We start from the raw sequence: 12,865 nt of genomic DNA on the forward strand, positions 1-12,865 counted from the left end.
GTGCACCGGCGGCAATATCGCACCAACCGAGACTCCCTGATTCCCATCCATAAGCTGATTCGTCGACTGGAGAGCCAAGGAGTGATCAGCAAGACCCGCTCACCCTTTAACAGTCCCATATGGCCAGTGCGGAAGTCTAATGGAGAGTGGAGACTAACAGTAGACTATCGTGGCCTAAATGAAGTCACGCCACCGCTGAGTGCTGCTGTGCCGGACATGCTAGAACTTCAATACGAACTGGAGTCAAAGGCAGCCAAGTGTTATGCCACAATTGATATCGCTAAAGCGTTTTTCTCAAGCCCTTTGGTGGCGGAGTGCAGGCCACAGTTTGCTTTCACTTGGAGGGGTGTTCAGTACACCTGGAACCGACTGCCCCGGGGGTGGAAACACAGCCCTACCATTTGCCATGGACTGATCCAGACTGCACTAGAACAGGGTGGAGCTCCAGAACACCTGCAATACATTGATGATATCATCGTGTGGGGCAACACAGCAGGAGAAGTTTTTGAAAAAGGGAAGGAAATAGTCCAAATCCTGCTGAAGGCCGGTTTTGCCATAAAGGAAAGTAAGGTCAAGGGACCTGCACAGGAGATCCAGTTTTTAGGAAAACAATGGCAAGATGGACGTTGTCAGATCCCAATGGATGTGATGAATAAAATAACAGCCATGTCTCTGCCAACTAGCAAAAAGGAAACACAAGCTTTCTTAGGTGTTGTGGGTTTTTGGAGAATGCATATTCCAAATTACAGTCTGATTGTAAACCCTCTCTATCAAGTGACCCGGAAGAACAACGATTTCAAATGGGGCCCTGAGCAACGACAAGCTTTTGAACAAATTAAAGAGGAGATAGTTCATGCAGTAGCCCTTGGGCTAGTCTGGGCAGGACAAGATGTTCCTGAGGTCATCTCATTCCACACTTACAGCAAAAGCAGGGCTAAGCTAGGTGCTCAGGGTTTTATTCAGTCAAGTTCTCTGCTATCTCCAAAGACAGACCTCCCCGTGGAACCTGTTGCAGGGCTTAGCTACTCTCACTCTTCCTAATTTGTCTGGGAAACAAATCAGTTTGGAAGGTTGTCTATACAGCTTTATATTCAGGACCTGGAATGCAAAAGTGCACATTCCTAGAACTTAAACAAACCTAACCACAAACACAGGAAGTCAAAACATTCTTAAAGCTTTGTATTCAGACTGGGAGTCCACCAGATAGATTACTGAAATAAAAAATGACACTTATAAAGTTAAATATAATTACAACTAGTACTTTGTCAAACAATGAAAAACTTTAAAGGAAGGTCAGGATGAAATTTCACTTATGGAGAACCCTAAACAGTGATCAAAAGACAGCAGTGATGCCCACACCATTCCCTGCTGGCCAGGAGTACACGCCTGGCAATTCTAGTGAACAGGACTAGATGGGAAATCCCAGGCAATTCTTGCATGACACCACCCACAGTGCCTTCACAGTTCTGCTTGAACAAGGAACCTAAATGTCTTATTTGAACCACTTCAAATTTACTTCTTTTTTCAATGCATAAAAACCCCATGATAGCAACAAGGAAGAACTGCATTTACGTGAGGCCAGAGCCTGCCTGGTGTGTATGACCAAATTCACTCTCTCATCTCATCTACTACTGAATTTCATTCCTGCTATAGCCAGTCAGCCTCCCCACCACCTCCCACCAGTTGCCTCCTTTGGATTGAATGGGAATACAGTAGGATACAAAACAGCGCCATAGCTTTGGGCTGAACTTCAGAGGGAAATCAAATCTGCAATCAGCACACCAAGGCCATGGAGTACAAGAAATCATGGCCTGAAATGAGAATAGAAAATGTAATGGACATTAGCATTTCTTCAAGAGCTTTTTAGCTTCATGGGAGAACACAGAATGGCTAAGAGCTCCGTTCTTGAAAACACTGCTTCCAAATGCAATGTTATCTGACTGTAGAAAAATCTATGCTACTTTCTCCTAGGAGGTTATATTTAGCTAATCAAATAAAAGGTAAAAATATACATTCAAAGCTTAGCAATAAAGTTGAAAGCTGTTTTACAGACGAATCAGCAAAATGCAAAGCACCACCTGGGCATTTCTCATAGGAGCTTGATTTCCACAACTGTTTCACTTTTAAAGTCACAAGGAATCTATTTACGGATATTGTGTTAAAAGTTGCTGCATTATTTGCAGAGGAATTAAATCATTTCTAGCACAGTTTCTCAGTTGCTCACCCACACTAAAATTATTCACATGACTAAGCTTATAAATAAAGTAAAATGAAGTTTTAGGTGAGAACAGACAAGGTTACAGGGCCTGTCCTTGAACCAGTGCCAAAGTGCACTTCAAATTGGAAGTGGAATTCTCTCTTTAAATGTTTTTGTACTAACTGGAAAGAAAAAGCCATGGTCCCACTCATACTAGGTGTACAGGCCAGAGCCCCTCAGCAGCCTGACAGGCAGGCAAATCCTCTGTCTCAAAGGAATGCTGTGGTCAACTGTTCATTTTTTCCCTTTGACCCAACTTAGAAGTGATTCGAAAGCACATTATGTCATACTGTAAAGCTGCTGTTCCAACAAACTGTTTGGCTGCCAGTCTGTGACAGCCTGAGTCCTTCCCAAAGGCAACAAAGCAGAGAATATAATCTGCTTCATCATGCCCTCAGCATACTAATGTTCAGTAAGAAAATAAACATACAAATGCATGTTTTATTACTTCCCCACAGAACTCATTTTAAGCTAAAATATTGAAAAAAAACCCCAAACCCACAAAGACAACACTGACTGCAAAAAGAAGGCAACACTTTTCTCCCACATAATGATTTGAAGGGGGTTGACAGAGCTCAATGAAGTTTTTCTCTCATTTCTAAGAAAAAGAATGTGCAGCATGGCACAGATTCATGACACTCCTGTCAAAGGAGTGTGAGCACAGATTTTAAGTAAAAAGGGGAGGTGGGGAAGGGAAGAAGTATCTCACATGCAGAAAAAAATGGAGTGTGCTTTTGCACAAAGATATTTCTTCAGTTAAGCCCACTTCAGGGCTTCAGAAGCTTGTACATGATTTATACAGTTCCTTATAGAGCATCCCTTTATCAGTGGATGTTAATAACGAAGTAGTTCTTACAGAAGTCTGCTTGCTCTTCCCAACCAGCCATAGAAGGTTGGCCATGAATGTGTCTGGAAAATCCTTAAAAAAAAGGCAGCGGGTAGGGGGTAGGAGAAAAGAAAGTGAATTTCCATTTTCAGGATTGCCAGATTTTCACCTCAAGAAAACAACAAAATTAATATGATACGCTCACTTTTCAACCTGGTACAAATTTTCACCTTGTTTAATTGGATAAATGTTGGTGTGAAATAAGTCCCGTCCCACTTCTTCCCCTTTAAAATACAGATAGCTAAAGCTTTGGACACCATTTGAAGAAAGATGTCTTGCTTTTTTACATGTTATTTTAGAGCTGTGAATTTGTTCCAAGATGAAGTACGCAGGCCCTGTTTTATCATTTTTTTGTTAGAAGTTAGAAAAAACATCAGGACAAGCTTCCCCTAGGAGGGGTTGTGTAGCCCTGGAACAGGTTGCCAGAGAGGTTTGATCTCTCCAGCCCTGGAAGTTTTCAAGAATCAGCTAGGCAAAGCTGCAGCTGACCAAGGTGGTCAGACTAGTTAACCTCCAGAGATCCAGTATTTCTATGACCCTTTGTAAACAGAAAAAGGTTACAAACAACAATGAAACAAGGAAGAAAATTACGGTACAGGCATGGGAAGAGAAAATCCAACTGACAAACCAGGGAATTTCACAGAACTCTCAAGTTGGCACCCACGAGCCTCCAGGAACAGATATGGATTCTCTCACTTCTAGGGTTTAGTTAGTTTGACAAACAAATTCCTGATAAGACTAAGAACTGGTAATGTCAACTATTTTTAGCCACATCTGTACAGACGGGAGCTCTTTTGGAACTGGACTTGGTAACTTAACACCTCTGTTACCACACAATTTGACACAGGACTCCTCGAAAGGAATTGGACCATTTTAAAGTTAAGGATTCTAAGGAAACTGTAGAAACTTAAATCTTCAGTACCCTTCTTGCAGAACTGCTTGGTTTCTGATGGTGGTTCTTTCAAACTCTACTTTTTTAGAAGAGTGTTTTTTAAAAAGTCATGAATACTGGAACATTAGGAGTGGTTAGAGCATCTTTTGGGTAGAATACTCTATTTGGTATTCCTTGATACTCTTCGATTAATTCCTGTCAAACCAGACAATGATTCTCCTGGACTAATATTCTGCCTCCTTAGCACTGGTCATTTACATTTTAAATTTACCTTCATATTGCAATATGGTTATAATTTATATACAGCTAAGTGAATGTTTGAAGCTCATTTACAGACATTTTATGTTTATCTAAAACAGAAGACTGGTAAGTTACTGATAGCAGTGGAAGTTGGACCCTGTACTTGTCCATTAAACAGCTTTTCTTTCAAGTTCCTACTGAAATGTGGACCATGCTGTTTGGTCATTCATATGCAGGTCACATCATGACTCTAGCCTGTAATTCTTGTAATTCTTTTTTTCAAATAGTTTAGTTGCCTAGGCAAATGGAATAGATAAATGAATAAGGATCAATGGTGCTCTCTAACTGAAATGTGCTCAGTATGGCAGATTCACAACCACAAAGTTTATTAACAGTTTTGTACTAGCTGCCCTTTATACCTACCGTATGGAGCAGCTTAGCTACCTTAACCCAAGTGAAGAAAGTCACTTCCTGAAAGTAGAGCCAGTTACCAGTTGCATCTTAATTTTTCATTCCTGCCTTCATGCGTGGACATAAGCAGAAAAAGAGAAAGCACAGCCAAGGAGGCATAACAACCAAATGATTCTTAACAGCCATTTCTAGAACACTTACTACTCATGTAAAAACAAGAATAACCCTGAGATTGCTTTATCACAAACCAGGTATTTGGGGCCAATATGCCTCCCAGAACAGAGGAGTCATGGCAAGGTAACTGGAAGGTGTTGGTCAGAATCTCCTTTTTAAGATAGTATCTTTCAAAGAAGGCTAATTTATTGATGAAAATTCTTTATCTTAATGCCAGTGCATTAATGCAATGAAAAATTAAGAAACACCCTAAAGCATTTTTAATCAAAATATCCTATCTAGCTTATTTTAGAAAGGCCTATTGCATGTATAGCTCTCAGCTTTATAAAAGCCACGGTCTTGGCACTTCAAGATTTCAAGTACTGTGCAGGTGACTACACTGAGTGACTATAACAAGCCAGTGAATTTACAGCTCAGACTAGCAGCAGTTAGATTTCTTCGGGAGTTTAAAGCCCTGTGAGCTGTTCTGGCCCTGACTGCTGGTAGAAAAAGAAAGAAGAGCATGTCAAATACAACTAAGCAGCCACATAGCTTAGAATATAGCCAACAGCTAGATTAACGAGGTCAAGAGAGGATTGATTCAGATCATGAACAAACAAGGTTTACCGTTGAAGACATGGGATCGTAATTACCAAGTAGAGAAAAATAAAAGCCCAAAAGAGCATTTTCGTAACTTGTGAACACTAATAAACTATTTCCATCTTCTCCAACCTCTGCTTTCTTTTCCTCCAGCCACAGGTGTTAGTGTGTGACCTTCTTCCTTTTTGTTGTTGTTGTTTTGTTTTAGTCTTGTTTCAAGCGCAGAGCATAGGGATTTTTCAAGAAAAAACTTGCTTGCTTTCTTTGTGCAGCTCCTAGGACACATTTTGACACTAGCTAATCAGTACCAAAGAGATGTTTGAGTTAAATGAGAAGGGGCAGTCTTCTACAATCTACAAGCACAGATGAGGGCAATGAGATGTGTGATCTTGTTATCCAGTGACTACATGGTTAAATGGCTGTTTCTTTTAATGCAAGAAGCAAGCAGCCAGCCTTGTTCTAAAGACTAAAAGCCTCCCTTTCCTGCAAAGATATTGTGCCTATAGCAGCAAGTTATCACATCGAAGGACATGTTTCCCTTAATTAGAGTCAATAAAATGAATGCAAGCAAGGCATGTTTTCATGTCCACCCCTCCAATGAGTCATTCACAGGTTTAACAGTTCATTAATGAAAACCAACATCCTGATGGTTACATTGGCTGCATAAGATTTTTTTCTCTTAGCATTAATTTTCTGAGCCAGTTCTAATCAGATAAGTGATGAGGGTATAGTCTTTAACCTCGTTGTCAAGAAAAGCAAAGATATGCAAACCGTAACCATGGGACAAGGTTATACTCTGTGATATCAAGCACCCTAGCAACTGGGATCTACAAACAGCAGCTGGAAAACACATTCTCCTTATTATTTCACTGAATTATTGTTTTTACACTGAGACTACTGCATTCATTTACAGGGATTTTTCTCCTCCCCTCCCCCATGTAAACAAGTCTCATTACAAAGCTCAAAAGACAAATATTTCAAATATAGATGAACAATTTGGACTTGGAAAGCTGCCCTGTAACGATGCAACAGAACACAAGGCCTTATCTCTGTTGGATAAGGAATGATGTCAACAGTAGCTATGTTAACAAAGAGGTCAATAATGACTAGTAAACATAACCCAAACAATTGAGTAAGTGAAGGGTAAGCCATCAGGGGTTGGTGCAGAAGAGAGGCTAATGCTTTTACAAGGCCTTTAACAAAAAAAATTCTTCATTGCTTTATATTGGGAACACACAAAGCAGGAACAGACAGTTAGCTGGAATCTTTTTTTTAATCATCATAGAGAAATCATCATTCTCTTTACATATATTCCACAGCAACCCACTTCCAGACACTGCTAACCCCAAACACTCAGCAGAAAAGAGGGTCAGACTGGTATCTTGGATGTACAAATATCCCCACCGGCATTTTGTGAGAGACAGTATGTGTGTACACAAGAGAAAATTAGCATTTCTACTGAGCCAGCAAAGAAGGCCAGCTATGCAGAAACACACCATGATCTCAACAGGTCACAATACAGTACAACAATAAACAGTTCATTAAAAGAAAAACCAAAACCTCAAGCAACATTTTCTTTATTCTCTGATCTCTCTTGAACAATTCTTGAAAAAATTTGTTGGCTCACTAATTTTACTTCATGCTCTTGATAAATAATTCTTCCTTCTAAGCACCTTGCCCATACCTATGGTCCCAGAGGGTACTGGGCAAAGGCTACTTTTAAGAACAATGCTAAGAAAAATGTCAAGGTAAATGCTCCTCATTACTGTTCTGCCTTGCAGACACCATCTGAAGGCTATGAGAACTATTCGTACCAAACAACTGGATCTTCTCTGATGAGCCTCTGTTTAAACAAGTATCAATAAATATCGCAACTGAAAATAACACATCTTCATTTTTGGATTTAAGTTTCTCTTCTTTAAGGACTTTGCCAATTGTACTGTACAGTACTGTACCTGCCAGGTGCCTTTCCCTATGAACAAGAAATAAACTCTAACAGTTGCCACACAAAGATGTTATGACATCCATGTGATACATACCTTCAAACTGCTGAGCACACCTTAACTCAGCTGTTCAATGGGTGGCTGTAGTTTAAACTTTCCTCTAACTCCTTCGGGAATGATAAAAATCTACATTTCAGTGCCTCCACATTTTTGACAAACCATTCTGCTTTTACCTGGTTGGCAGGCAATCATTTTAGATCCAACATTGAAAAGAAAGACATTGGGAATTCCTGTAAAAGTAATTAAAGGAAAAAGTCATTAGGAAAACAAAGAAAGCTACACTGGTTTATTCTGGTGGTGTTTGTTTGGTTTTTTTTTTAAAAAAGGTCTTTCCATTGTAAACTGTGTCCCTGATAGTATCAGCAGATACTACTTGAAGTGCTACAGTTAGCCAATTATCACAGGTGTTTACAACAAATACTTGCATAATTAAACAAACATTGACAGCAGTTTTCAATTCAGTGAATATTCTGGCCACTTAGACCTTGGCAGAAAGCCCTGTCAAAACAGATACAAAGACTACAAAAAGCAGGGCAACACAGAAAGTGCATTTCATGCTTGCAGTCTTAAAGCTATTACATGACATGAGTCATATAATAATGGTGTAAATATCTAAATAGACATCTAAACAGTGAAGAAATTAATTAAGCTCCTGACCCTTATCCAATCAAAACAGCTTGAACTGAGAATGCTCAAAGCAATCTTTCACTGTTTGTAACCTGCTGACAAATTCTTTGCACTGCACCAGTGCACAGAGTGTGCAAGTGACTTCTGTGCTATTTGTTCCTCAAAATAGCATTTAAGTAGGGTTAATCAGGACTTGCAGACCCTTGCAGATCTTACCAGCTTTAGAAAGGCAGTTGAACATCAAGGAATGAAATGTAAAGGAAAGACCCTGCAAACTAACCTGTCACTAAGTTATTCTTAGTTTGGTATCTTCAGATCTTTCTCACTGAAATAACCCCTTGGTCCACCCAGTTCCACTGAGCCAGCAGTTTTTGTCCAGGTCTGTGGCAAAAGTGACTGATGACAGGTAAAATGTTGCAGAACACACTAAAAATTTTAATGCTACAAGATCATTTCATGCAAAGAGTTGGACAGTCAAAGGAGGACAGTGACCACTAACAACTCATGATATTTTAGGGACATTAACACAGCAAACTCAGCTGTTCATTTGGTGATGGTCTGGCTGCAGACAACAGCCTTTAATGTGGGGGACCAAGGTGCAAATCCATTCCCTCATTCCCACAGCAGTTATTTCCCAAGTTAAAGATGCTGGAATGGATCACACATAGGTCCCTATTAAAAACAAGCAAACAAAAACATCTACCTCTAGTCCCACCAATTTTTCATCAGCATGGAAAGAACATCTCCCTTCTTATTCCTATTTAGGCAACAAAGAGCCACATGATCACTCTCTCTGTTTTACACGAGGTTTTAATGAAGCTCACATGAGACTGAAATGGCTCCTCTGGTACTTCAAGTCAAGCAGAGAAACACAGTATGTATCCTCATAACACAGAAAATTAATCTCCTTGGTTCCATCACCATACATATGTGGACTGGAAAAAGTAGGAGGAAAAAAGGCAGACTGAACTACAGGATACTCTCAGAGGTGCCTGATGCCTCCATAAGAATTTTGTATTTGCAAGTTTTCAGTACTTTAACAAACACTCTTCTAAAGTAGTTCACACTTACTAAGGTTTAGGGAACCTTAAGGCTAGGGTTGCTCCCTAGCCAGCCAGGCCTTCCTACTATTCAAATTGTTAATTAATGAAATTTAAAAGTGTATTTGTACCTGCTCAAAGCTCTTACCTATTAGGTGAGAGAGAATGATCAAAGTATACTTTCATTTTAGCATTATCAAATGATCAAAGTATACTTTCATTTTAGCATGGGCTAAAATATATTCATTTTAGGTGTGTGTGCACAAACACACACCCACAGTGTACCACAATACCCTCCAGCCAAAAATGGAGAACAAGACAGTTCTTACCTTTGCAGCAACACAGGTTGCAGAAACAAGTTTGGCCACTTCTTTACATAGGCATCTATAATCTGTTGGGGGAACAATGTCCCCCTCCACACAAGTCACATGGAATTTCTAGGTGAACAAAGCAATGCTGAACCAGAATGAAGGCTATAAAAGGAAGGTATAACTACCTTTCCTCTCAGAATGAACAAGACAGTTCTTATCTTTGCAGCAACACAGGTTGCAGAAACAAGTTTGGCCACTTCTTTACATAGGCATCTATAATCTGTTGGGGGAACAATGTCCCCCTCCACACAAGTCACATGGAATTTCTAGGTGAACAAAGCAATGCTGAACCAGAATGAAGGCTATAAAAGGAAGGTATAACTACCTTTCCTCTCAGAATTTTGTTAGCACTCCAGAAAATAGCTATACAAGCACTCACTGCAGCTTCGAAGTTAAAAGAACATATCCCGAATGAAAAAGCATTTACAAAATATTATGTTTGTGGTTTCCAGAATTAATAATTTTTCCCACATGAAGATTTTAATATTGAATCAAAGATCTGGTGAGAAGTGAATTCACCTGCTGCTTCAAGTCCATTTGTAGGAAGAACATGCAGAACCTGTTATAATACCACAGATTAAAAATATATGTATTTTTAAATACCATCAAGAAAGTACAGAGCTCAGCATCTAATATGCCAGTGTTTTGATACTGTTTGTATGGAAAGCTTCTCTGTGGTTATTTACTTCTCATTTTAAAATAATTGTTCAATTCTGTATGTCCTGGACTAGGCAAGGTAGGAAAAAAAAACTGTGTAAAGCACACAATTTCTCTTTCAGAAAAAAATAAATAATTCATGAAACATTCCTTCAATTTAACAAAGGAAATTTCAAACAGTTGCCAGTATCTAGGAGCAGAATAAAGAACTAACAAACAAAATGGGTCTTCTCAGATCTTCAGCATGTAATGCAGTAGGAGCAACATCAAAGATTAGAAAGATTTTGTTTTGTTGGAATACCTTTGTCCTGTATACATATACATATGAAACAGCCACTACAGATTCTAAGCACAGTGTTTTGGAAAATACCTTTGCAACTCAATTGCCTGCCATAGCTCATCAACACCATCTCTTCAATTTTCTGTGGTATAAAGTGATTTCTTTAGGCTGAACGGCCCATGGAGATCTCTCTCATAGGCTAAAGAAGTGTTTCCAGGCTTTGCTGAATTCAGGAACCATCTAAACCTTTTCTGGAAAACCACAAAATTTACCAGCTTTTTTCCTGCAGTGCTGCCGCTGTTTTTTCTACTAAGAATAACATGAAACTTAATCTGAATTTTGAACACGCTTTTCTGAATTTTGTTCCTACTCTCTTTTGCCTGGGTCCAAGAATGCTTTTGTATAGTTTTTACACTTTGCCCTTTTACCCCTGCCCTGCAATTATTTAGACAACCATCTTTCCAAGCATTGCTGCCCACAAGTCCAGTGTTCTGCATCAAGGCAGCCAAGAAGAATATTTATACTTGTGTCAAACCATTTCAGTACTGTAGCTACAGGGGGGAAAAAAAAGCAGCAGACTAGTGTCACTTAATTTAGTGAATGATATGTTTAGCTTCAAATTATCTGAAGACGGATCTTCCTAACATTTCTGCTAATACCCGGGTGATTTTCCATGTTTCTCTTACCCTTTAGAGAGGGTATTTAACTAAAGATATGAGTATAGCTTGACAGTTTCAAACCTGGTTTTTAACACAGAAAATGACTGGACATTATGTCTACATGTTTCCTTTGCAGCTGTAGACTTCTGGGAATTATTCCTCAAATAATACATAACCCTTCTGAAAGCAAATCTGTTCTTTTCACCAAAATATGGGTATGTCTCACATAAAAGTAAATCAAAATAATTCTCAGTTTATCATAGAACCAGTAACATAAAAACCTGCCCATCCATGATGTCAGTCCTATTACTGTGTCCTCATTTAATTGCCTCCAAACTGGCTTGAGATTTCTCAATGGCACAGGCAAGACTGAATGGAGCTGTTCTAAGGATGAGTGGGATGGGTCCAAATTGCTTCTGCAACAGCAAAAGAAGATGGCCTAACATGAGGCAAACATGTGGCTAAGACCTGGAAGGGTTGGCTTAGTTGTCCTGCTGCTGTCTGGGAGACGAAGAAACTAGGAGAGGTGGCAACAACTTGTTTCTTCCCCACCCTTTCCTTGCCATACTGTATTCCTATGCCCCTGACCTCAGCCATTCTCTCAGCTGCAGGCAAACACCCACTCAGGAGTCCAGGAGTCATTGCTATAAACAAAGCAAGTAGCAGAAACATGACCATGCTCTTGCTGCTAGCTTCTGTCAGTGCTCTCATTTGCAGAGTCTGGAGCAGCCCCTGAGTTGTATGACTTTCACTTCACAATTCTCAATTCACAGTTCTCACACGTCAATAAGATTGGTGAAAATGCTTACGTATGAAATCTGATTGCGTACCGAGTGAGAGGTTTTCATCAGTCAGGACTCACAGTTGGTGCAGATTTCAAAGCCTCCCAGAGCTTTAAAAATAAAAATAAATAAATAAATAAAGTACATACCCCCGAAGACCAGAAGGCTTATCCAAAGAGAGGAGGAATGAAAATAAAGTCAGTAATTTTCATCAGAAGATATTCAGAGCAGCACAGTGCATTTTTCTCCAAGAGTAACCTGTTGATGAAGAGTATAGTTGTCTCATGCCTTTTTAACATGAGTGACTGCTTTAAATATGTCAAAACAATTTACCCACTAACTTTCTCTGTTGTAAAACTGGAAGTAGTTTTGGTGAGTTAAAAGATTTGAATGCTTTCCCCCCAAATACACTTACCTGCTCTCTCACCCTTAGACAAGAAGCTGAAGCATTCTAGACACTAGAACAAGGAAAGGTTGCTAATTTACTAAGACATGAATGCTGAATGATAACAATCCAGGACGTCATGTCCAGTCTGTAGGAGGCTTTTGTTCTGATTTTTGGATTGCTTCCATGGCAGGAAGTTGCTTCAGTTGTTGCTTTAGAGTTTTCTCAGAATCACGATAGCAACGGAAAACAACCTTAGAGCAATTAAGGTTTCTCATCTTATTAAAAATATTCATTGCTTTATTGTTTTGTGCAATGATCACAAAGTTATTAGGAGATCATGCGCATGTTTTCTACTAGGTTCATTTCAAAATGCTGCATCAGTTTAAGGAAAGAAAATACAGATTGCTTGTTTCTCTATGCTATGTAAGTTTTCCCGTAGCACATAGTTTAAAGCAAAAAAAAAGATAAGCTTCATAACTTCTGTCAAGTGTTGAAAATAATTCTTTTCTTCCTCAAACCTGCTGTAAATCTTATTTACAAAAACGGAGTGCTAGATTCTAGAAAAGATAAAAATAATCACTTCAAAAAAATTCTACCATTCCTATCAGGAAAAACAATG

The 12,865-nt window shown here is 39.2% G+C and overlaps 1 protein-coding gene across 1 annotated transcript in view; it reads right to left on the reverse strand.

Annotated features, from left to right (window-relative positions):
- The window catches only part of TPPP (tubulin polymerization promoting protein), a 111,057-nt gene extending 98,999 nt beyond the window's left edge, over positions 1–12,058 (reverse strand). Inside the window, exon 1 of the mRNA XM_009289844.2 lies at positions 12,008–12,058. The gene's annotated coding sequence lies outside the window, so the exon portion shown is untranslated. The remainder of the gene's footprint in view (positions 1–12,007) is intronic.
- Positions 12,059–12,865: the final 807 nt, after the last annotated feature.

This window comes from Aptenodytes forsteri, unplaced genomic scaffold, assembly GCF_000699145.1.
Source record: "Aptenodytes forsteri isolate BGI_AS27 unplaced genomic scaffold, ASM69914v1 Scaffold250, whole genome shotgun sequence".
Taxonomy (NCBI): Eukaryota; Metazoa; Chordata; class Aves; order Sphenisciformes; family Spheniscidae; genus Aptenodytes; species Aptenodytes forsteri.